The 24,298-nt window shown below is 42.8% G+C and overlaps 1 protein-coding gene and 2 long non-coding RNA genes across 5 annotated transcripts in view; 1 reads left to right on the top strand and 2 right to left on the bottom strand.

Moving 5' to 3' along the window:
* Positions 1-1,819: 1,819 nt before the first annotated feature.
* On the bottom strand, positions 1,820-7,773 carry LOC138690153 (uncharacterized). The gene is made up of 2 exons (XR_011328971.1): positions 6,997-7,773; positions 1,820-6,451 (listed from the first exon to the last, which is right to left on the bottom strand). It is a non-coding gene; the product is annotated as an uncharacterized lncRNA (long non-coding RNA).
* Positions 7,774-9,348: 1,575 nt separating this feature from the next.
* Positions 9,349-13,593, bottom strand: LOC138690152 (uncharacterized). Its single transcript, XR_011328970.1, has 3 exons — positions 12,967-13,593; positions 11,057-11,160; positions 9,349-9,415 (listed from the first exon to the last, which is right to left on the bottom strand). It is a non-coding gene; the product is annotated as an uncharacterized lncRNA (long non-coding RNA).
* Positions 13,594-14,124: 531 nt separating this feature from the next.
* ZC3H12C (zinc finger CCCH-type containing 12C) overlaps positions 14,125-24,298 on the top strand; it is a 45,924-nt gene continuing 35,750 nt past the window's right edge. The window contains exon 1 of one of the 3 annotated variants that reach the window (XM_069808231.1): positions 14,125-14,213. The gene's annotated coding sequence lies outside the window, so the exon portion shown is untranslated. Of the gene's footprint in view, positions 14,214-14,245; positions 14,536-16,059; positions 16,262-24,298 lie in introns of those variants that run through there. The other 2 variants (XM_009918685.2, XM_069808230.1) reach the window with 2 other exon arrangements.

Raw genomic sequence — 24,298 nt, 5'->3', positions numbered from 1 at the left:
ACGAGTGTTCATTTTCGTTTGAACAGTTGCTGCAAGCAGTGAGGCAGACGAGCCTCCCACATGCTGTGCATGTTTATGTATAAATGTAAATCTTTCTTACCTTTCATCTGTGAAAGCTGAAACATCACCAAATGTCCTCATTTACTGAAAACCCACATGCTGCTGCTGACAGAGAAGCAGCTTTCCACCCGGCATTAGGTACATTCCTCTAGACCTGCACTAAATTAATTTTGGATTGTAATAAATAATTGCAGTATTATTTTTACTTGAACCAGGGTGGCAATCACAATATATTGTAGTTAATGTGTTGTATAGACAGTGAAATGCAGGAATACTTTGGGGGACTGCAAGACATTTAAAAGATTAACCATCCCTTTTTAGGGTAGATCTAACATGGGGCAAGTGTATTTGGGCTAGGAAAGCATTTCTGAGCTGTCTTTTCACCTCTGCCTAAGATGCCACCCTTTCAGAATGTGTTTTTCATAAGAAATTTTGGCAAATTGTACACACAGCAATCAAGCCAGCAAATTTTGCAGTGGGACATATTAAAACATCATATCAGAAATCATTACGCCTTTGTAACGTGTTGATCTTTTCACACTGTCACTTTTAAATAGATGGTGAGATTTCACCCCACAACAGTGTGTCGAAATAAATCTTCTGCTAACACAAAATCAACCCTACTTAGTGTCACTCTGCCTTAAGTTCAGCAGCCTGCAATGTTCAAACAAATTCAGACCAACTACAGACAGAACAAACACCAAGTAAAAACCAATAGCGGTAACTAAAATTAACCTGACATTTGACAAGAGAAAAAGAGAACCAGTGTCAGGGCCTTTTCCACATCCTACCTGTCAAATGGCTAAGCAGTGAGCCATGGTTTCACTTTGTTCATAACATTGCTTCTCATGGTGCTCCTAGAGAGAAGTTGTCCTTTAACACAGGTGACCTGCAACATGGTTAACTCTAAATTTTGAAAATCACTAGTGGCATGCTTAGTAATTGCTATTACATATTACTTGGAAAAAGTCAAAATCAGGGAGATTGACTATAAAATTGCTTGATGTTGATAGAAAGTGAGCTGTCCAGTTTACTGTATACATCCTTGTGTTAGTGCAGGCTCTGCCACAAGACCCAAAAAGTCTTCCCTCATCCCACTGTCTGCTGAGAAAGAGGCAGATGGGAAATTATTTTCCCACCTAGGGAAAATTTTCAAGAACTGAAAAAAAATCTCCACCCCAAATCAGGATAAGAAGTGTTCATGTCAATCTAAAAAAAAAAAAAAAAAAAGAAATTACTTGGGTTTAAAAAGAGATTTCAATTCAATTTGGATTATTTGGGGTTTTTCACCACACAGTTTCAGTAGAAAAGTCACTTTCAAATGAGAAAAATGGAATTGTCTACATATAAATCTAGATATATCTCATTTCATATCTCCAAAACCAATGGTTGTTCAGATCACATGCCTCTGATTGTGGCATCTGCCTATCTTCTCTTGTTCTAAGTTATGTGCTATGGATGGGACAGAGATACTATTTTCATTCTGTGTTTGCACAACATCTAGAACAAGTCCTCGATCTACTACTAAATAAGCCTTTAAGTGTAACAATAATACAAACAATAAATAATAATTGAATAACTGGAAGAAGCAGGTTGTCCTTTATGTCAGCAAGTCCTGAACAATGTAAAGCTTTATAAAGACAAAACTCATACCTGAAAGGCCATGGAGAAACTTAGAAGCAGTTAGCACATCATAATAAACTGATTCTGATTTGCCAATAATTTAATTTTAAAATGATATCAAGTAGCAGTAATAATAGTAAGAGAATACTCCAGGAGAGGTTTATTAATGAATAACAATATGAATTCAAAGTACTTTGCAATATATGGTGTGAGTGGAAAATCTTACATATTATTATACAATATCATAAAGCAGAGGGTATCCAGTCAAGATGTTGATTGGTCTTCAATTTCAGAATCACAAACCCAACTAATTCTCACAAGGTTTTTAACATAAAAGCCTTCAGTCCATGTGTCAAGTCACATGCCATAGCTGAGACAGCCAGGATCTTGACTCTGCATCAAAACAACTGATCAAAAAGCCCACTCCAAACCTTCAGTGGGCTCTGCCCTGAGGATCTCAAGGTGCAAGAACAGTTCAGACTTGAAAAACTAGTTCAGTTCTATCTCCACAGAGAAGAGAATGTCCTATCTTTCCTCTCAGATGATATTGAACCCAGAACATCAAAGTAGCAGGAGTTAAATATGATGTTTCTAGATGAACAGTGGCAACAGCATGTGAAGTAAACTTTCTATCTTCTATCTTGGTTTCTATCTTTCAAAATGTGATGATTTCTCTAAACCAATGATATTCATGTGAAATTCAGAATCCCAGGTTACATGTGCATTATGGTCATCATTAGTATCACAATGCTATTAAAATCAAGATATGATCAAAGTGGTATGGATTTTCCACAAATGCTCTTTGCAGATACTCCTGCATTCTCCCACAGTCCTATTGCCAGTCTGGTCATTTGTATTTTCTTTGTATTTCCTTTGACCTCAGACAACTCTCTCCACTTGAAGTTTGTTCAGTTATTCTCAAAAAACTGTTCTAAGTTTCTTGTAGATTGATTGACACATGAACAATTAAAAGATTCAGAAACAATTATCCTCCATCATAAGATGTACTACAGTAATAAGGAATTTTTTTAAGGAACTATTATAAATCATTGAAGCTGTTTATAAAAATAGAACTGAAGAGAGTAATATTTCTGAACACCGAGCTACAATGGAGCATATTTTTAGATCAACTTGCTTTTTAGATATATGCAAAAAATCCTCTCAGTATTCCTCCCCCACATGTGAACTTGAAAATTTACTCCACAACTTCCAACACTGAAGGCAATACTTTCTTAAACTAGTGATCGACGGGATAAAGTTTCTTAAGAGCACTTCTGGCATCTTATTTTTGCAAGCATCTTTTTTAAAGCATTGTAGACATAAATCATCAAGTAACAGCCAGCACACTTTTGCTGACATGATGCTTTCTGATTCTGATACTCTCCTACCAGGCCTTGTGGCTCACTGATATCCAGTGCTCAGCTTTACAGTAAGTATAGCCTGAAGTGAGCACTACACAGCTGCATGTACTACTTTTTGCTTCAATGGTGATGTAACGGAAGAGAGTTTTTCCTCCAAGTTCCCCACCCACTGCCCTAAAAGATAAGCTGGGGTTCACACAGTGTACATTTAATGCCATGCAGTCTCTCTTCCACCACATGTTTAGTTTCGAGTTCCTTATTATAAGAACTATGTGAACTAGCTGGAAGGAGTCCAAAGAGGAACAAAAGGGATGATTTGAGAATAAACAGTGTTTAACGAAATAGTGGACTTGTTTAGCCTATATAGGTTGAGAGGCAACATGATAAATAAGGGTAAAGGGTACAACAAAGAGGAAAGGAATAAATTGCACTCTGTACCTGTCCTATGGATGGGAGAGAGCGAAATGGCTTTTGATACAGGTTAGACATTAGGGTTGCTCTTTCCATCTCAGACGGCTCTAAAAGCCTATCTGTAGACAACTGAATCAACATCCAGATCTCCACTTCTTCCAGCAGAAACTTAGAAACCTATAGTATTTGTAGATATATACCTGTAGACATCTACACTTAGAGAATTAATCCCACGATGACTATTTGAAAGACATTTCCCAGGGAAATTATTCAAACAGTACAGACCAGTAAGTGCTGGAGCATTTTGCCTACACAGTATATGGGGTCTCCATCATCAGGCACTCTCAAGAAGAAATAGGACAAACACCTTCAGGACTAATTTATGTGGAGATGATCCTGCTGTGGCGTATAAAGATGGGCCAAATGATGTCTCTTCTCATAATATTTTCTATGATTTCTATGATTCTGCTTATAAGGACATACAAGGGTGGCCAGGAATGGGGGAAATAGGCCTCAAGAGATTCAAAGACTGAAGCGGACTAAAAGGTGAGTGCATAGTCATTATTGCCTCCCAACTAAAATACAGACACTGGAAACCGTTCTATTGGTTCAAAAACTTTTCCAGTTTTTGAAATCAAAGTGAACCAAAATCTGAGAACATGGATGCGCAGTCCCAGCTATCATAGTATTGCTATCTCAAACACAATGAATAAATAAATACTGAGACTATTTAATGGTTGTTTGTTTCAGGATTTTGTTCAAAAAAAGGGGGCAGAAGAATTATATAAATGGAAGGAATAAAGAAAGTAGAGATTCTCATATCCCAGGAGATGAGGTATAAAGAACAGCAGCCATTAGAAGAGAAGGTATTACTGCTATCTCATTAATGATACACAAAACCACTAAGAAAATGGTAGTGTGTAGTTAGCAGCTTTTGGCCAAATTGCACAGTTCTTGAAAAAAACAACTCCTTGCTGCAACCGAAAGTCATTTTGTTCATCTGTGGTAACTGTTGTGTTCACTTCTGAGCCATCGTGAAGCAGAACTATATACAAAATAATACCACCACCCCCCAGGAAAAAAACGCACAAGCATTGATTCTTTTTTTTTGCGTCAGTAAGATCAGACTTTACCAAAATGAAGGAAACAAAATGGTATAACTTCATCTTACAAAAGCACCGACCACCCATGGCACTGAGCTATAAAACTTACTATAGAATCATAGAATGCTTTGGGTTGGAGGGGACCTTAAAGATCATCTAGTTCCAACCCCCCCTGCCATGAGCAGGGACACCTTCCACTGGACCAGGTTGCTCAAAGACCCATCCAGCCCAACCTTGAATGTTTCCAGGGATGGGGCATCCACAGCCTCTCTGGGCAACTTGTTCCAGTGCCTTGTAAAAAGTCCCTCTCCAGCTTTCTTGTAGGCCCCCTTATGTACTAGAAGGCTGCTATAAGGTCTCCCCGGAGCCTTCTCTTCTCCAGGCTGAACAATCCCAACTCTCTCAGCCTGTCTTCACAGGAGAGGTGCCCCAGCCCTCTGATCATCTTCATGGCCCTCCTCTGGACTCGCTCCAACAGGTCCATGTCCTTCTTATGTTGGGGACCCCAGAGCTGGATGCAGTACTCCAGGTGCGGTCTCACGAGAGCGGAGTAGAGGGGGAAAATCCCTTCCCTCGACCTGGTTGTCACACTTCTTCTGATGCAGCCCAGGATATGGTTGGCTTTCTGGGCTGCAAACACACATTGCTGGCTCATGTTGAGCTTCTCATCAACCAGCACCACCAAGTCCTTCTTCTCAGGTCTGCTCTTAATCCATTCTCTGCCAGCCTGTATTTGTGCTTGGGATTGCCCAGACACATGTGCAGGGCCTTGCACTTGGCCTTGTTGAACTTCATGACGTTTGCATGGGTCCACCTCTCAAGCCTGTCAAGGTCCCTCTGGATGGCATCCCTTCCCTCCAGCGTGCTGACCGCACCACACAGCTCGGTGTCATCAGCAAACTTGCCCCACTGTCCATGTTGCCAACAAAGGTGTTAAACAGTGCCAGTCCCAATACCGACCCCTGAGGAACGCCACTTGTCACTGCTCTCCACTTGGACATCAGGCTGTTGAGTCTTTGAGTACGACCATCCAGCCAATCCCTTATCCACCGAGTGGTCCATCCGTCAAATCCACGCCTCTCCAATTTGGAGACAAGGATGTTGTGTGGGACGGTGTCAAACACTTTGCACAAGTCCAGGCAGATTACATCTGTTGTTACATCTGTTGGGCAGTGTGGTTGGAGCACTTGCTGGTGAAGACTGAGGCAAAAAAGTCACTGAGTACCTCAGCCTTCTCCATATCCTGGATAACTAGGTCTCCCATTTCCTTCTGGAGGGGGCCCACATTTTCCCTAGTCTTCCTTTTATCACCGATGTACCTATGGAAGCTTTTCTTGCTGCCCTTGATGTCTCTGGCCAGATATAATCCTATCAGGGCTTTGGCTTTCCTAACCTGATCCCTGGCTGCTCGGACAATTTCTCTGTATTCCTCCCAGGCTACCTGTCCTTGCTTCCACCCTCTGTAGGCTTCCTTTTTGTGTTTGAGTTTGTCCAGGAGCTCCTTGTTCATCCATGCAGGCCTCCTGGTGTTTTTGCCTGACTTCCTCTTTGTTGGGATGCATCGCTCCTGAGCTTGGAGGAGGTGATTCTTGAATATTAACCAGCTTTCCTAGGCACCTCTTCCCTCCAGGGCTTTATCTCATGGTACTCTACCAAGCAGATCCATGAAGAGGCTGAAGTCTGCTCTCCTGAAGTCCAGGGCAGTGAGCTTGCTGTGTGCCCTCCTTGCTGCCCAAAGGATCTTGAACTCCACCCTTTCATGGTCACTGCAGCCAAGGCTTTATAATAAAAATACTGTCAGGTGAAACAGCAGAATATAACTAAGAGCCATACTGGATGCTGAAGGGCAGAAAAGAGCTTGTTCCTCTGTAGGGCTCTGCCAATTTTTGCCAGCTATGAAGAAAATAAAAGAGCTAAGGTCAGCATTTGATTATCTGAAAATTATCACCCAAGTGCTATTTCATTTTAATTTTTGGCATTTAAAATATTTTCAGATAAACTACACGAAATCTCAGAGTGAAAATTTCTTCCTAATCAAGGAATCAAAAACCCCAACTAGGGATGGGTTCATTTTGCTTAATGAAAATTCTGTAAAATTTATGCATCCAGAAGTGCTCAATGTTTTAAGGTTTTTTACTCAAAACTTGAAATGCTGTAGCAACTACTTTTGTTTGAAATTTCATTGCTTCAAAATACAAACACCCAATAGTAAATAAATGGGAAGAAGGCATTTTACACTTCCATGTCCTTGTCACACTTATTCATTAAACCAAAGCATGACAGTAGCAATAGAAGAATATATGAGGTAACAAAGACCTTCCTAAAACAGGGACAAAATTCTTTTTCTTATGCTAACATTGGGTTTCTCCATCACCTTCTCCCAGTGCTCTCCCCAGCCTTAAGGGGATCATAGGTATGAAGAATCCCTCAGCACTGACCTTCTTCCTCTGGCTATACAACGTCTCACAGTTCTCCAATAAGCTGCTGCTTGAGGTGACTTCTTTCCTTCCTGGTCTCTAGAAGCCAACATGTACATATCCTGCTAAGTGAAAGCCTGTTTAATATTCCTGTCAGACAGACTTTTTCAAACAACAAATGCTTGCTTTCCTGTGTTCTGCTGGGAAGAAGATTCCTATGCTAGTTTTCAATCATACTTCTGGATATGCTGACAGAGGATACTTCTTCTTGCTGATGCCCTGGAAATTTTGAGAACAGTGAGCATGACCCCCACCCTGACCCACTTCAGGGATCCCTCAAGTGCTGTCTCCCAGCTGCAGAAAGTAGGTTTGCATCCGCTTGATTCACTCTCCAGCAGGCACAGCAAGGGAATTTCTTCATTGCTTCCCCCACCCCCAGCATTACTGACCCATTTTGTGGCCTTAAAGTGCCTTAGGATTTTGCTTGGCTTTTTCATGATGAAGGAGAAGGTAATAATGGAGTCAGGCATCTGTCCATGCTTGTCTGTGTCCATGAATGTGGGAGGCAATCTTCTTTTTACTAAAAAAAACCCCAAAAACCAAAAAATTAAAAAAAAAAAAAGCTTTGACTTATCAAAGGCAGATTTCTGCCTCCTGCTTATTCTTTTGATCACTTCCCAGGCTAAGTGTCTCCCGCAGTGCTGCAAGGTTGCAGAAGCACAGCCCCAGACAAGGCAAAGGGTTTCAGAGCTTTCTCAGTGAGCAGGCTAATAAACAACAAAGTAAGAATGCTCACACTGGGACACGTGTCTCGGTCCAGCCCAGGACCTCTCTCTGACAGTGGCCAGCTGAAGACATCCTCTGCCAAACACAAGAACTAAACAAATGTATAAAGGCTCCAGCAGGGCTGGAACTTGGCGCTTGGGGCTATCTTAGGGATTTGCTGAAGCAGAGATCTCTGCACTTTAGTTTTTAATGGCTCTAGATGGATTTTTATTCCATGAACATATCCACTTGCTTTTTGAAAACACTGGTAGTTTCAGGGAATTTCTCCTTTTGTCTCTCTGAAACCTGACATCTGACAATTTAATCTGATGTTCCCTAACTCCTATATTAAGAAAGGCAGGTACTCAAGTCATGGGGTTTGTGCCATCCATGGTTTACAGATCCCTCTCATACCCTCTCTTGGCTGTCCTTTTCAGGCTGAAGAGTCTTATCTATTCAGCCACACTTCATGGAGAAGCTGTCCCATATCCCTGATCATCCTTATCACTCTTTTCTAGTTCTACTGTATCTCTATGGAGATATGAAGGCAAAAGCTGCTTGCAGCATTCAAAAAACTGAAGCACCATGAACAGTGGCATAATGATGCTTTCTGTTTCCTATTCTTTTCTTAATATCTATTTCTTTCAGCCACAGCTGAACAATGACATTTTCATTACAACTCCAATGTCCTCTGCCTCACATGAAGTCAATGGTACTTCATTGTTGGATTTTAGTTCTTATGATCTTGAGAAACCAAATATTATAATGAAATTTTGCCACTTCATTCCCTGCCTCTTCTTCCACATCACCTATGAATATGTTGATCAGCACAGGTATATGGGCAATATGTGTTCTGCATAGAAAAGCACATTATTAATCTTTAACAAGAAATCAGTTACAGGAAGAAAATCCTCATTCTCTGAAAGGATAAAATGACTATACAATTTGCCAAAGTTGTCCTTAAGAGGCAAAGGGGTAGGTTTAAACTCATGATGAACATTGTCTTTAAAAGTTCAGCAAATAAATGTATTCAGCATTGGCAATTATTGCAATAACTTTTTTATTCTAGGGTGCCCAAGATGTGCATGGGTCTGCTCCCAGAGACATGCTGATTTAAGGTTATAACAGCAAAAGTTTGTAGAAAGGAGTAATACCTAATTAGAATAGATAACATGGTTGGAAAAATAGAAAACCTATCAGGAATGCTGTCTGTTGATCAGATCTGCCAAGTAAACAAATGCCAATTGTTCTTGGTATAAGCTATTTATTTTAAATTGAAACGTAGAAGTGAATGTTAAACTACATTTTTTTAAATATACAAGACTTCGCAAAACCAAACCAAGCCTAGAAAATAAGTAACATAGTACAGTTCACATTAAAAACTTCCATGGGTTCCTGGCAGTGAAGATTGGAGAATTTAGGATTGTGTGCATTAGGTAGGCCTGGAATACAGCAACATTTTATGACTTGAGTAGTTTTATCTAGAATGTCTTAAGAATTTCAGATTTATGTTAACATTTTGTAGGGTCTATGGAGAATGTGTTTGAACAGACTGACAATATCAGTCTGACAGTCATCGAAATAATTTTTATTGCATGTTTGACTCACATGAAATTACCATAGGTATCTCAGCAGCTCAATGCAGTACAATTCACCAGCTTGTGTCCATTGCAGGCTGCCAGGAAAATGAGAAAGGCATTGGTCTTCAACTACACTCAGAGAAAAATGGGACAAAACACTTTGTCCTCCAAACAACACAGGAATGACTAGGGATCCTACTTGAAAAGAAAACAGAATGTGCAACGGGACTGGGTAAAGGAATGATGATTAATGAGAAGCTTCAGATTACAAGTAATCACAGAAAAATAGGTCTGGAATGGACCTTGATTAGGCATGTAGTCCATCCTCCAATTCCAATGCCAGATCAATAGTACTATTTGTCCAGTATGTACTTAAAGACATCCAGTAATGGAGACACTATTATACCCTTTGTAATATAAAGCTGTGCCTCACTAATGTTACCATTAAAAAAGCTTTTTCTCCTTGATGCAATTTAAGCCCATTACAAAACCCTACCTACCCTACCAACGATAGATTATTCCCCTTCTCTTTGCAATGACCCTTTACGTATATGAAGACTCTTAGCATGTCTTTCTTCTGCCTTCTTTTCTTTAGCCCAAACAACTCCAGCTCCTTTAGTCTTCCCAGTCCTCTGTTCATTCTTGTTGCCACCTGCCCTGTCTCCTGTTGGTTCACTAACTTCTTGAGCTATGGTGCTCAAAATTAGCCCTTCCACCGATGTCCCACCAATGCTGCATAGAGCCCACGGACTGCTTCCCACACATACTTCTTCCTGGGATGTTTACTATTTTTGCCATGAAAACACATTGCTGACTCATGTTCAGCTTGTGACTTAGGGTAGACTCCAGATTCCTTTCTGGAAGATTACTTTTTCACCAATTGTTCCTCTTCCTGAATTTGTGCAAATTTTTACACCTGTCTAGGCTCAGCAGCTTGCTTTTGTCCCCCCAACCTGTGCCTTATGTTTTCTAGACCAGTTTTCTATTTGTCAAGATCCTAATCCCCTCCTCCAACATGCCTATAATTCCTCCCAGAACTCACCAGAACTGGATTTAGATTCCTAGAGGATCCTACCTGGTAAACCCATTTTGTCACCAGCCATTGATACCTACTCTGTAGGCACAGCTATTTACCTAGTTAAGCCCCAGCTCCATAGGAGCTCCACACAGACTACATTTCCCTAGCTTTTTATCAGAATACCAAGGTACAAGATCAAACAATGTAACATTCCATTTTTGCATGACTCATGACTTATGTTGCTGTGGTAACATAAATTAACAAAATGTACATTGTCATAGCAGCTTTGTCATATAAAGTATGTAGGCTTTTCCATGCAAATAACAGCAGAAGCAGCACAAGATTCTGAGATGAAAGAGTAACTGGACAAAATGTGGTGGGTGAAAGGGAAAATAATGCCAGGTGGAAGCTAAACAAAGAGCTGACAGATCATCTAGATATTTCAAGGATGTCAGTTTGGAACCAGGGACCATAACTGTGGTTAAGTGGAAGGAAAGGATGAGGGTCTACCTGCAAAAGGTACACAAAGGACTGAAGCAGAAAGCCAGCAAGAAGTAGACTTAATGTTTAGGATCTTCAAGTAAAGCAGCAGTTATTTAAGAAGACAAAAGCAACAGGCACTAACAGTGATGACATTCTGCTGAAATCAGTTATCTGCTCTGGCATATCTGATAATCTCAAGAACAAACTGATCAAGAGAGTTTTGGGCAGGGGTTACCTGAGAAGTGGGCTGTTGTGGATGGAGGCACGAAAGGCAGGTTTCCCAGGCTGAGAGGGTGAGGAGTAGGTTCAATTACAGGGGCTGGCCAGCTCATTGGACAACTGCAGGAATAAAAGAGGCATTCTCTAGGTTACAGGCAGAAAATATTCAAGTCATGGAAAACAGCTGTAGCTCATAAGGGGAGAGCGGAAATAGCAGATTAAATGCACAACATAATTGAGAAGGTAAAGAAATTCTGAAAATATGAATGTGCAGTTTTTTAATTAAAAAAAAGAGGTAACTGATGCAAAGCTGCTAAAGCAAGTCTGACGACAGAGATTCATAAAGAAGACAGAAGGGAAATCAGAGCTTATATGTATAGGAGGCCAGTTTTATAGAAAAAGTATTGTTTATAAATTTCTGCTATTCTGTATTGTTATGCTGTAGTTATGCAAATACAGGTTCTGGAAACAAAGGAGGTTCTGGTTTCAGAATGGGGCAGCTGGTCCTGTTTTCCCTTTTCTTGCTGTTAAGTACTGATTAATCCCACGAGTGTGTTCTCATTTATTAACAACTTTTTCCTCCATTTGCTGACCAGGGAAGTGTTGTGCAATGTGTGAAAGTCCCAGAGAAGCTACGGAAATCCTGAGTTTCAGCCAAAACCTGAAAAATGGTGATGTGGGAAAGACTGTGGACGTACAATGGGGAACGAAACCCCGAGGAAGAGAGAGATGTGGGGAAGTTCTGGAGGCGTATGAATCCCCAGCCCCTGACTGTCCTACCCAGAGAAAGTCTTTGAACACTTACAACTTCCCTTTCCAAGGTACTACTGCCCTATTTGGTGTTTGTGGTCACAAGACAGAAAAATCCTGGGTTCCAACTCCCAAACATCTGTTTTAATTGGGAAGCAACTCGCTTCCTAAGGCAATAGAGGGGAAATGTTTTACCAATGAGCAATGCAGTGACATCAAGCAGCTCAGTAAACCTCACATTTGAGCAGACTTAACTTGTGCTTATAACTAGCACAATCAATTACTAAGGTACTGTAGATTTACAGAATCACAATCTCTTCTAAGCAGGAGATGAGGTCAAAAAGATCCTTTAGACAAACTCAGCAGGAACTATAGCGTACTAAGGAAAAAAAAGTTAACGTGAAACTGTCTTGTGACTTTAAGTAGTTCCAAAATCAATTTCACTCCATATTATTCTGTTCTCTCTTATTCTGATAATTGAGAATCACTTTCTCCAGCACTGCAGTGCTTTTAACTGACTCATATGCTCCTCAATCACCGGGAAAGGCTTCCATAATAAGCAGAAAAGTAGCACTGCAAGCGTCTAATTCTTTAGTCTTGCTTTCACCAATTTCCTCTATTAAATGAATATTCACAGTCGCATTTGGACACCACTCTGACTCTGAAACAGCAACAGCACATCTGGGATTGAGGGAACAAGCATTTTATTTTTTTTAGCAGAGGTCTCAAACTTCTTCTGCGCAGCTAAGTAACTAACCAGAGGAGAGAGCCAGCCTCTTACATCATGAGCTGAACCCTCCAAACTCATGCCCAAGACAGGGATAAGATACACTGAGAAATTCAACAGACCTTGTCCTGAATGAGTTGAACGGACAAAATCATGCCATCGCTCTCACAGACTATGTCAGCTCTAAGAGGGAGGGTTTATTGAAGCATATATCGGAAAGCAACGTAGCCCTGTTCCTCTACAATCTTTTGTCCAGGCAAACGTATCACATATTATTGGGAGAATAAGCCCTGCAGAGTGGCCCTTCAGGCTCATACTTCTGTGTAGGATTTGCATAGATTAGATGTAAAATTAAAAAAAATTTAGCTCATTTTCTGCTGAGTACCGGAAGAGTTTTTTTATAAACGTCAGTAGTAGAATAGGAGCGAATAACAATCATAAATACACACTTCCAGTCTGAGAGCAGCAATAGCTGTATGTTGTATACGATACACTCAGTCGGCTCATGAGCCGTAATCACACCACCGGCGTTTCATTCATGTCTTCTAACCAGCCGCCTCGGCAGGAGCACAGAAGGCAGGGTGGGATGGTGAGAGGTAGATTACTTCATCTGCATAAAAGTAACTGCGGGGTGGGAGGAAACATCTCATAATTAGAACGCGGGACGGAAATTAAGGTTTCTACCAACTCCGCCACAGACCGACTTTGTTATCCTTGGCAAAAAGCTCTCCGGCCTCCCTTTCCCCGTCTGCAAAGGCAGGGGCAGTAAGGCATGGGGAGGCTTGCACAGTAAACGTCCACAAGCACACGGAGATTTCCTCAGATGGCACCAGGACCTTTGCCAGGCCGGCCGGGAGGACCCGCTGCCCAGACCGCGCAACCACCGCCGGCCAGACCGCTCCAGGCCGGTGCCTCCTCCCCCCTAGCCCCAGCCGCAGACGGTAACGTTTCGGTGTTTCGGGAGGGTGCTAACTACGGGGGCCTTCGCCGCCCGCGGCGGGAATCCACCACACGGCGGGTGACCCGTGTCCCTCAGTTGCCCACCACCGAAGGCCGCTGCGAAGGCCGGGCCGGGCCGAGCCGGGCCCTCACCAGGCGGCGCCGAGGGCCGGGCCGGGCCGGGCCGGGGCAGGCGGTTCCCCCGTCAGCTTTCGGCAGCAGGTGCCGGCCGGTCCGGCCCGGCCTCCCCGCGGCGCGGCGGGAGGCGGCGGCGGCGGCGGCGCGGGGATGCCGGCGGGCCGGCCGCAGGGCCCCGCGGGCATGAGGCGAGCGGCGGCAGGCGAGGTGAAGCCGACCTTGCCGCCGCTCCTCCCGCCCGCGGGCGGCGGGGCGGGCCGCCTTCCTCCCGGCGTGCGGCTGCCGGCAGGCTGCAGGTGGGTGGCTGAGGGGGGCGCGGGAGACCCGGCCCCGGGCGGGGCGGGGTGCGCGGCTGCCCCCGGCGATGGCGGCGAGGGGGGTGCCGTGCCCGGCCCTGCCCCTCCGTGGCCGGCGGCGGCTGCCCCGCTCCGCGCTCCCGCCCCGGCGCCGCCCATCGCCGGGGCCGAGCCGGCGCGTGTGTCAACACGGGCCCGCGGCGCCGGCCCTGCCCCCGGCGCCTCCCCGAGGTCGCCCGGCGGAGGTCGCCCGGGCGGCGGAGGCCGCGGCGCGGCGGGGAGGAGCCGCCGCCGGCCGGCGCCGCTCGGTGCTTCCCGGGGAGGTAGGAGACAGCCCCGTCCCTCTTGCCCCGCCGCCCCGGGGGGCCGGCGGGCTGGCGCCGGCCGCCCCGCGCCTCGGCAGGCCCCGCGGCCGGCCCCTCGGCCGGGCCCCGTCCGCGCGGAAAGTTTTCGTCGAGCCGGTGGCTGCCGACCCCGGCGGGAGCCGCGGGCTGAGCCGGCGGGAGCGGCCGTGCCTCCCGGCAGCGCCGGGCTGGCCCGCCGGCTCGGCTGGTCCCGCGGCTGTTTGGGAGCGGCAGCTGTCCCGGGGGAGGCACGTCCCCGCCGGGACCGGGAGCCCGAGAAAGAATTTGGAAGTTGTTTCAGGTACTCTGCCTACCCCGCCGTTCTCCCGCTTCCAACTTTTGGTTGGGGGCGTTGGTTTTTGTGGGTGGGGGTTTTTTTTCGTTCTTTTTTCTTTAGTAATTCTGGGAGAACAGTGGAGACTTATTCTCCGCGCTTTGGGTGAGGGAGCCAGCTGTGTAAGTTGGCTTGCTCTATTTAGCCAAACCGTAATAGGCATAAACCTCTAAAAGCACTGGCTGCACCTTTCTCAGATCCAGCTGTGGCTTTTAAGTTTCAGTTTCTCTTAAAAATTAATTTTCATTCACCTGTGTGTTTTGGACCCAATTCTGCAGGCATGTCTGAGTAACGCTGGGCATGTACGGTTGTATTTGTGGAGCGGTGACGTTATTTTATAATGCCCCCGGGGGAGGAAACTCTGCTGGGCTGTGTTTGTGCAGCACCTTCTGCAGCTGGTCCTGGTTCTGTATGGCACTCCCATGCACGTCTCTGGTTTGGTAGCTTTGATAGGGCCAGATAGCCCTTATGCGATGGTGTCGCTGAAAGTTGGGTTAAGTAAACCCATCCCACTGAACAGTAGACGATGCTTCTTTAGCAGCAGATGTATTGAAATGTCTTGTTTACTGTGTCTTGTCCTCTTGGTCTGTGTTTGCAAAGCGGAGACATAATTCATAATTGCGGGTCTTGGGGTTATGCAATTAACAGCATACTTAAGATAGCAGTAGCGTCGTCTTTTGATCTGGAAAGAAAATAAATCATTGAAGTGTGTCTGGCTTTTCAAAGTCACAGGGTACTTCCTCTTCCACTGTCTCCTTACCACTTGGCATTTGCCCATATAGCAAGCCAGTGAGTTCATGATAACACTTCTTCCAGTACTGTATTAGATAAATCTTAATGAACTAAGTTTTCTACCTGGTGATGCTCCAGGGTGAGTTACACTTCAACAGAGTGTACTGTAGCAAATGGATAAAAATTCAAACATGTTGTCATTTTAAAGAGAATTTGTTATGTCAGCATAAAACACATTTGCAACTATTTTAGGAAAATAGGGAAAGGGTTTTATGTTTTCTCCCCCCCCCCCTTTATTAATTAGACTAATTAGTCTTCAGAATTCAGGAACTTCCTTTTTTTTTTTTTTTTTAATCCTAGTGGATGCAGTTGAACCAATTCAAGGTATTTCATCTCTCCACAAACCCTGCCGTATTTATGGTTTTAGTCCAACATGGTTATTACACCTTTATGACTAAACTAGACTTCCACAGGGCAGCACTCAGTGGTCTTACAATTACCATTACCATTTGTGATCCTTTTAAAAAGGCAGTTGTTATTTATGAAGTCCTGATAGACAGAGCTCCACTAACAATATTTTTAGGCAACTGCAAATCAAAGCACGCCTTAAAAAAAAGTCATCTTATAATGTAAATGTAAAGAGAAATGGAGTTTATTGAAGGTATGCAATTTAAAAACAAACCTCATACTCTCAACCTGACAGAGCATGAAGGGATTATCCAGACTTGACTCATCTGTGTAGATTGTGCATTTCAGGCTGACTGCTGAGCTGAGCAACAATCTGCTGGAGTGATTTCACTGCCTGCTTCCCTGGGTTGTACCAACCTTTAAAAACATTATTGGTGTTCCAGAGCTGTTTATTTTTGTGAAGAGAACTAGGCTTGCAGTCACTGAGACTTGAAAAGATTGGAGGTTCAGTTCAATATCTGATGAAACCTATTTACTGTTCCTTATTACTTGGGTAAGTCAAAAACCTTATGAGATTTTCTTCTGTGAGATCTTATACATCCTATATGCAGCTGAAAATACTTTTCAAGTGAGCTGGAAAAAGACAATTCAAAGTCAGTGTGAAATGAAATGAGGAACTTGCTTGGCTCAGGTCAGTTTTTGTTGTACTCAGAAATGGCTATGGCTAAGCAACTCCGTGTTCGGTAGAAAGGGGATGTATGATTTAGTTTGACTTCTTTCATTAAAGAAGTCATAAAATATTGTTTGGTATTTTCTGCATCAGACCCATACTGGCCTGAACCAGTAATCTAAAAAAAAATAATAATAAAAAAAAATTTAAAAAATCAGCCCTTGAACACTTAAAGTCTGGGTCGTTTTTTTCACTGGTTGCGCTTTATTTTTTAATTAAAACACATCCTAATCTGAATTTTGCTAGCCTCGGCTTCCAGTCATGGATGTCTTCATAGTCTGTATTTTGAATACTTCTTAAAAACTGAAGTGCTTGAAAGAGGCAATACTAAGAAAGGGGGGGAGGGGATTATAGTAACGAAGAGGAAGGTTAGAAAATGTGTGATGTGTAAGGTTATGGTGTAAAACTCCTCTTTTTCCTATTCTGTAAATATTATTCTGCTGCTTTTGCTGTTCTGTGAAACAGTGTCCCACATGTAGCTAGGGAGTCATGGATAAGGGTTTTTTTAAGTTATTCAAGAGAGATTTCATCATTCACTCATTTCCGTAGTGTTTGTTGCCATGGCAGCTAGCCAGTGGCCTTATTAGTGATTAAGGTGGTTACACTTTGGTTTTTGTCTTGTGGTACTGGAAACTATATCTGAGGTACCATAAGAAACAGATGTTATACAAAGACTGCAGTGTGTTGTTTCTATGAAGAGACTGAAATGTTTCTGTCCTCGGACTGAAGTTACTGTATAGTGATGCTTTACATCTCTTATTATGTATAGTTATGTTCAAAATGCCTGCTGTCTTCAAGCTTGCCAAATATTTACAATGAATGTACTACTTCTACCATATGTTTAAAGCAAGAAACCCATTAATTGAACAAGCCTGTATTTTTATGCTTGAAAGAATTGACGCTTACTTCATTTTAATTACTAAATTATATGTTAAAGGTAGAATATAACAAAAGCAGAGGTTAGTGTAACAAGAAGCAGAGTAATTTTTCTTACCTCCTGGTCTCAAAGCATAGTCATTTCCAGTTAGCACATAGATAGAAAATCAATTGTAATCTGCTCCTAATTGCCTTCCTGATAGACCTATGAGGCATTTCTCTTCCCCTATCTCTTCCCCCCCCACACTCCTTTTCTCCTTCTTCCTCCTCTTCTTCTTAATATTCTTTTTTTTTTAAATTATTATTTTTTCTCTCTCCATATTTTTTTCTGTATGTCTTGTGGAATAGGCAGCTCTCCAGACTTAGAGGAGAAAAATACAGTATGACTATTTTTCACTGTAAAGCTCTGCATCTTTAAATGTTTTTGTGTAACAGCTTGAGGGTCTGTCAAAAAGCATGTTCCTTACCATGTCGTTTAGTGATGAGCAGAAATTGAGGGAGGTTTTCATAACCTTGGGGCTTTCTGCTTAGATGAACTAGGCATTTCTCTCTTACCTATCAGGACTGATTACTACAGGTTAGATCACATTTCTTGTGTAAAAGGCTCAGCTTGCACTACCAAAAATCCAAATTGTATTTTGCTTAGTATGAAGCGTTGGGCTTGACACTTGACACTGACTTTTCTATTCTGCAAGGATATTGTATTCCCCAGTTACGGAATTATTTTAGCTTTGTGGTAAACTCAAGCTCCATTCATTCTTGAATCATAGCTGCAGAATGAGAATGTTTTGAAAAAGTTAAAGACTTGTGCTTCTGCTGTCCTGACTGGAAAGGTCCGGACATGACCTTTTCAAAGTTTGCCCTGGGGAGTAACGAAGCTCACCCTCTGCAACTCCGAGATTCACCGTTCTTCCAGGCTTACCTCACAGCATGCGCCAGACTACCTCTTCTGTCTGCTGGCCATTTTAAGGTTGTATTTGCTTGATTTATGATACCAGTGTGACACTTCAAAATTTGACATAAGTTATACTCCTCCCTGGGAGGGGAGATGTCTGTTTACGTATATATGTCTATGTGTGTGTGTATGGGTAGATAGATAAAGAATAGAATGCTAGACCATCCCAGGGTCTGCCACCCTTTAAATGTAGAAAGCTCCTGTGTGCTCACAAATATACCTCTGTTTTAGACCAAAGTGATTTGGTTCTGAATTCTTTCAGGATAAATATGTCCTCTGCATAAAACTTTTGCAAGACTATACAAAGTATTTAAAATGTGTTCTGTGTTAAAATTGTAGTTTTCTTGAGGGTGGATAGTGAGGAAACTAAAGCTATGTTCAGGAGGAGGGATTTTACTTAATAGGAAGTTGTTATTTTGAGAAAAGAGTGGGGAAAGAGGAGGGAGAGGCAAAGCAAGACATTCAGTGGTTGGGAGTGCAGGAGAGTTTAATGGACGTTAATAATCCTCCCAATGGAAGAAGTACTGTAATTTCTTTTGGTATGAAAAGAATGTCTTGGGAGGTGGCTGAAAGTTGCAGAGGAGTGCCAGAGATCAGGGAAGTCAGTGAAGCTGGAGGTGTTCAGCAGTAAATGTGACACACGTTATTGCAAATACCTGAAAAGTGGTCTGCTTGCTGTGAGTGGGTAAAGCTCAGAGGCTGGGAAGAGTCTTAAATCCTCGAGTCCTTTACTAATTGACAAAAACTGTAATGATAATTCCTAAATGACCATTTGTGTGAGCCATCCTCCCCTATGAGCTGTAAAAAGTAATGTGTTAAGTTGTGAAATCAATGAATCAGTCCCATCAAATTTTGAAGTTTTGCAATGAGCTGAAAATTTCTATTGTGCTGTGACTTAGACCTTTTATCTTAGGACTAATGAGATTTGAAGTTTGGCAGAGATTGGCTGGAAAAGGGACAGATTTTATTTCCTTTAACAGAAGCTACTTTCGTAGCCTCCTTTTGTTCTACAAACTGTTAACGTAAGTAGCTGGTATCTATAAATCTTCATCTCTGTACTTTCCTGGTCACCATTATCGTTGGTGCCCTGACTCTTGACAGGTCTCTTCAATTCTTCCTCATCTGTAAAGCTAATATTTGAATCACTGAGTTATCTAATCTTTCCAGCATCAGTGCATGGCCTCACCCTTGATGAGAGACATTTCTCTTGTAAAAAGTACCATCAGCACTTCCATGGAGATCTCCACTTTATCTAAGTGGAGGGTCTGAGAGCCTCATGGTTTACAGCAACATCCCCTAAGGCCTTTCCACCTAAAATATTCAACTGATTTGAAAACCTCGGATGATTTCTCCTTCAGCAATAATTCCAATACATACTATTTGTAATGCCAGATACACCTCTGGAAATGGTTTGTTCTGGCTAGGGAATGGCTATGATGTACAAGTGCCCAGGGCTGTGCACCTGCGTTCACGAGTCTCTGTAGCAGCTGCTTCTGGGATTGCTGCTGCCATTCTTGCTGGGCTGCCAACTGGGCTTTTGCTGCTCTTGCTGAGCTGTGAGTTGGACCCATTAGCGTTTCTGGAACTGTTGCTGTTGGGATTGCAGTCTGGGTTTCTTGAAGTTGTTGCTGAGCTACAGCCCATGCTTACTGCTGAAAGATTAAAATCAGAGTTTTCTGCTTCAGCTGTTGTTTCCCCAGCCACTTGTTCATTTGTCTGTTAATAGCTTTTTATTGTAGCTGTTGTGTGGAAGAAAATAACATCTGGTATCATGCATACATTGATGTGACTTTCATCTGGTTCCAGCAAAAGACTGTGTGGCTCATAAATGTGTTTAGGTGGTGCCCACTAGCTGGAGTTTGACCTTATTGCCAAGACTCATTCAAAGCTGCGACTTTCTTGTGAGCTCTCTGCCTTCTCTGAATTGACCATCGCTTATGTTATAAGTGAAACTTGGTAAACCACCCTTGCCTGATAAATTAGGAGAAATTAAACTACAGATCTCCAGAGATTTAGTGTGTGTTTGCCTTGTGGAATGACGAAGCCAGTCTTTTGAAAAAGACTCAAAATAATTGCTCTTTGGCTTTGATAAGTTTGACTGTTTTGTTCCATATTTGGTGATGGTCTTCCATCTGATTTGTTTCATAAAACTGGCGGCTCCAAAGTTTTGTGAGGCTGTGGTAGCAGTCTGTATTTCACACCAGACACTTTGCTACAAATTTCAGACATCAGTATGTTACAAATTGGTTACTTTTTGATGTATATAGCTGTTGCAAGAGAGACGTCAGATGAGCAAACTCATTAGTGTGAAAGCATCGTCATCTTAAGGTTGATCTTTGTTGCTGTGCTCCACGTACTTCTGTGAGCAGTTCGAGTTGTTCATCTGCAGCTTGGATACGCTCATCGGTATGCCTGTGGGAGCTCTGGAGAGGAAACGTTTGTAGCGGGCAGACTGAAAACAGATGCCTCCAGCAGGCATTGTAAATAGAGTTTATTTCATCTGCTGACATGGAATGCTTTTGTGGGAAGTAAAGCCTCATCCCTTGATAAGTGCAACATGATGTTGCAAAAATAGGTAATGAGGCCAAATAGGCTGTATTAGCAAGAGCACAGCCAGCAGATCAAGCAGAATGATCATTTGCCTCTTTTTGGCACTGAGGAGATTGCATTTGAAGCATTGTGTCCAGTTTTGGTTTCCGAAGGACAGGAGAAGACACTGACTTACTGGAGCAAGTCCAGTGGACGGCTACCAGGGTGATTAGGGGGCTGAAGTACATCACGTACAAGGAGAGACTGGGTGAGATGAATTTGTTCAGCCTTACTAAGAGAAGACTAAGGGGGATCTTATTGCTCTCTTCAGCTGCGTAATGTGAGGTTATAGAGAAGACAAAGTACTCTATTTGAAGGCATGCAGCAAAAGGACAAGAGACAGCAGTTGCAAGTTATAGTGAAGAAATTCTGGCTGGAGATGAAGAAAAAAATGTCACCATGAGGATACTCAAACACTGGGACGGGTGCCTGGGGAGGTGGTGGAATCTCCAGTCTTGGAGATGCTTAGAAGTTGACTTGGAAAGGCACTGAGCAACCTACTGTAGTTGACCCTGCGTTGAGTGGGGGTTTGTTGGACTAGCTGACCTCCAGAGATCCCTTCCAAACTAAATTATTTAATTCAATATGTTAATAGCATCACCAGTTCTGAATGAAGCCTTGCCATTTGCATCTGCCATTGTCAGATCTAACTTCATGACAAGGTGGGACTCTGAAAAGCAAAATGTGAGCTCTGGAGGCCAAAAAGGGCTTGAAATATTAACCTGAATGAAGTAATCTGTGCAGGTATTGACAGGCCTAAAATCTAGTCAGCTTTCCAACTTAAAAAAAAAAGGGGGGGGGGAGAAAAAAGATTCATAAAGTGGAGACTAAACTTTAGGAAATTTGGTCTGCAATATTAGTTTCTACTTTAAAAGCTGCAAACTTCTGAGCTTAGAATGAAATTACTCTGAGACTCTGAAGACCTACAAAAATTATGTGGAATCACTAACAGATGGTTTGTCTCTTTTTGATATATTAGGTTATTAAACAAAAGTGAGCAAGCTGTTTTATTAACATATAAAATACTAGGATTTCAAAGCCTGGCATACGTAGTTCGGTGTGGGGACTTCCTGGTGGTCTCTCCTGAGTTCAGGGATATAGTAAATCTGAAGAAAAGCCATACCTAAATGACAGGTAGTAAGATAGACTTCTTTGTAGCTACTTTCTTTCTATTTATTTTTGGACTTGGATTTGCAGTTACAGTAACTCACTTTCTGTAAGATCTGGCTATTGTTGCTACTTGTCAGGTCTATTAAAAGCTTCCCCAGAAAGTAAGAAATAATTATACCCTAAGTGTGTCTCGACAAACCACATGACCATCTCTCTCTTCCCTGGTTCTTAACTTACTAAAGCCGGGTAAAAAATTGGACCTTAATGTATTCTCTGGCTCTTTCATCCCGGTAGAGAGTAAATGGCAAGGCTGAAAGTCCTGCAGAAAATCCGCTGCTGGCAGCTCTCTCGCAGAAGGCTCCAGTCCAAAGTGACAACTGCAGCCATGTGGTACAGGCACAGGAATTGTCTCTCAAATAAGCGTAACCCTGTGAAGCCATTTAGGGCGATGCAGAGTCCAACCAACACCTTGAACTCTGTCCAGGAACCTTGGAGATTATGGAGCTCTGTTGCCAGCAGCACGACCTGCAACACAACCTGGCCATGTCGCTAGACAGTTTGAGAGGCCCATTCTCCTCTGACGAGCCTTTCAAACTCTTAATAATAGTCTGTGGCACAGATAAAAGACATTACGTTGACTAGCTAAGTCTCTTAAATTTGTATTTAAATGAAGAGAATACTTTTTTTTTTCACATAACCATGTTAGTTTTGTTAGAGGATTTTCTTCTGACAGAACAAATTTGAATAAAAGTACTTTGCTAAGCATGACGGCGTACACTTTGTACAGTTGTAGGCATTGTCTGGCCGCCCAATATTGTAACAGGGAAAGTTAATTAGTTCAAATTTTCATGCTCAGAAAGCATCCAGACAGCGTGACTCATTCTGGAAGTGGGAAGAGATCAAATCTAATGTGTATTGCTGGAAACTTTTTTTTTTCTAGAGTGCTTTGTATCTCGGTGTCTCTGCTTCAATTCATAAATAATAAAATTAAGAAAGAAATTAAACAGAGTGCCTTCCAGCAATAATCTTAAAATAAACACTGTTCCCCCATTTGTTGCAGGAATCGGCAGCGTGTTCCATGCTGCCGTGGTGTTGATGAGAGCAGTTGCTCAACAGCCATCTTAGTGCATGGCATGGGTTTTCAATGTTTTCTGGCTTGCAAATCCCTGAAAACTTGTTGCTAGAGCTGGTAGGCCCAGCGTTGAAGAGGCTGAACTGCAGGTTGGATTTTTGTGAGTTTCTTTGGTAAAGTGTGTGAAAAAAAAAAAAAAATAAGTAGGCCCTTTGGTGTCTATAGACTGGAATTTGAAAACCAGTGGCAGGTGATTTTTATTATTTTTTTTCCTTTTTAAGGATTTTTAATTTGAGTAATTTTCTTAATAACTTAAGGTGTTCTAGGTTCTTGCATCCCCCAAAAGGGCAGAAACAAATACAAGATATTATATTAAGTGCAGTTTTAAAGAAGGCTAAAAAGACTATCAGACTCTTGGTGCTAGCGGCAGCTGTTGTGTTTTTCCCTTGTATTTGCATTTTTAAATAAAATACATATTTTTTTTTTTGGACAGGAAACAGTAACTGTGGCCTTGGTCTTAAAGGAAGACTGACAGAATGGGGCGGGTATTACACGTGGCTGTATCAGAGCAGGGAGTGAAGGGATCTACCTGTACAAACACAGACATAGTTGCAAAATTGAACCTTAACCAGCCAAACTGTGGAAACAGTCACATTGCTTATGTGCCTAGTGAAGGAAAACACATTTGGTGGAGTGTTCTTGGGTGTCTCTTCCCCCCCAAAACCTAAGAATTTCTGGCCACATGACTTACTTCCCTTGGAAGCAAGACTTCTGTGATCATGCCATCTCATGCCATGTGTGTGCACATGCCCTGGTGTACTCATGCAGGTATGGTTATAGTGACTTTGTGCTGGGTTTAACCACACTTGAGTTGGAGCATCCACTTAAAGATGGGAAAATCCTTGAGCCTGTGATGTGTCCTTGTGGCAGAGAAGGCTAGCATGTCCTGGGCTGTGTTAGGAGGGGGTGTGCAGCAGGTCAAGGGAGGTGATCCTTCCCCTCTGCTCAGCCCTGGTGAGACACACCTGGAGTGCTGGGTCCAGTGCTGGGCTCCTCAGTACGAGAGAGACAGGGAGTTACTGGAGAGAGTCCACTGAAGGGCCATGAAGATGATGAAGGGACTGGAGCATTTCTTCTATAAGAAAAGGCTGAGAGAGCTGGGACTGTTCATCCTGGAGAAGAGAAGGCTCGGGGGATTTTATCAACATATGTAAATACCTGAAGGGAAGGTGCAAAGGGGATGGAGCCACTCTTCCCA

This window comes from Haliaeetus albicilla, chromosome 20 (assembly GCF_947461875.1).
Source record: "Haliaeetus albicilla chromosome 20, bHalAlb1.1, whole genome shotgun sequence".
NCBI lineage: Eukaryota > Metazoa > Chordata > Aves > Accipitriformes > Accipitridae > Haliaeetus > Haliaeetus albicilla.
This window is presented reverse-complemented; position numbering and strand designations above follow the sequence as displayed.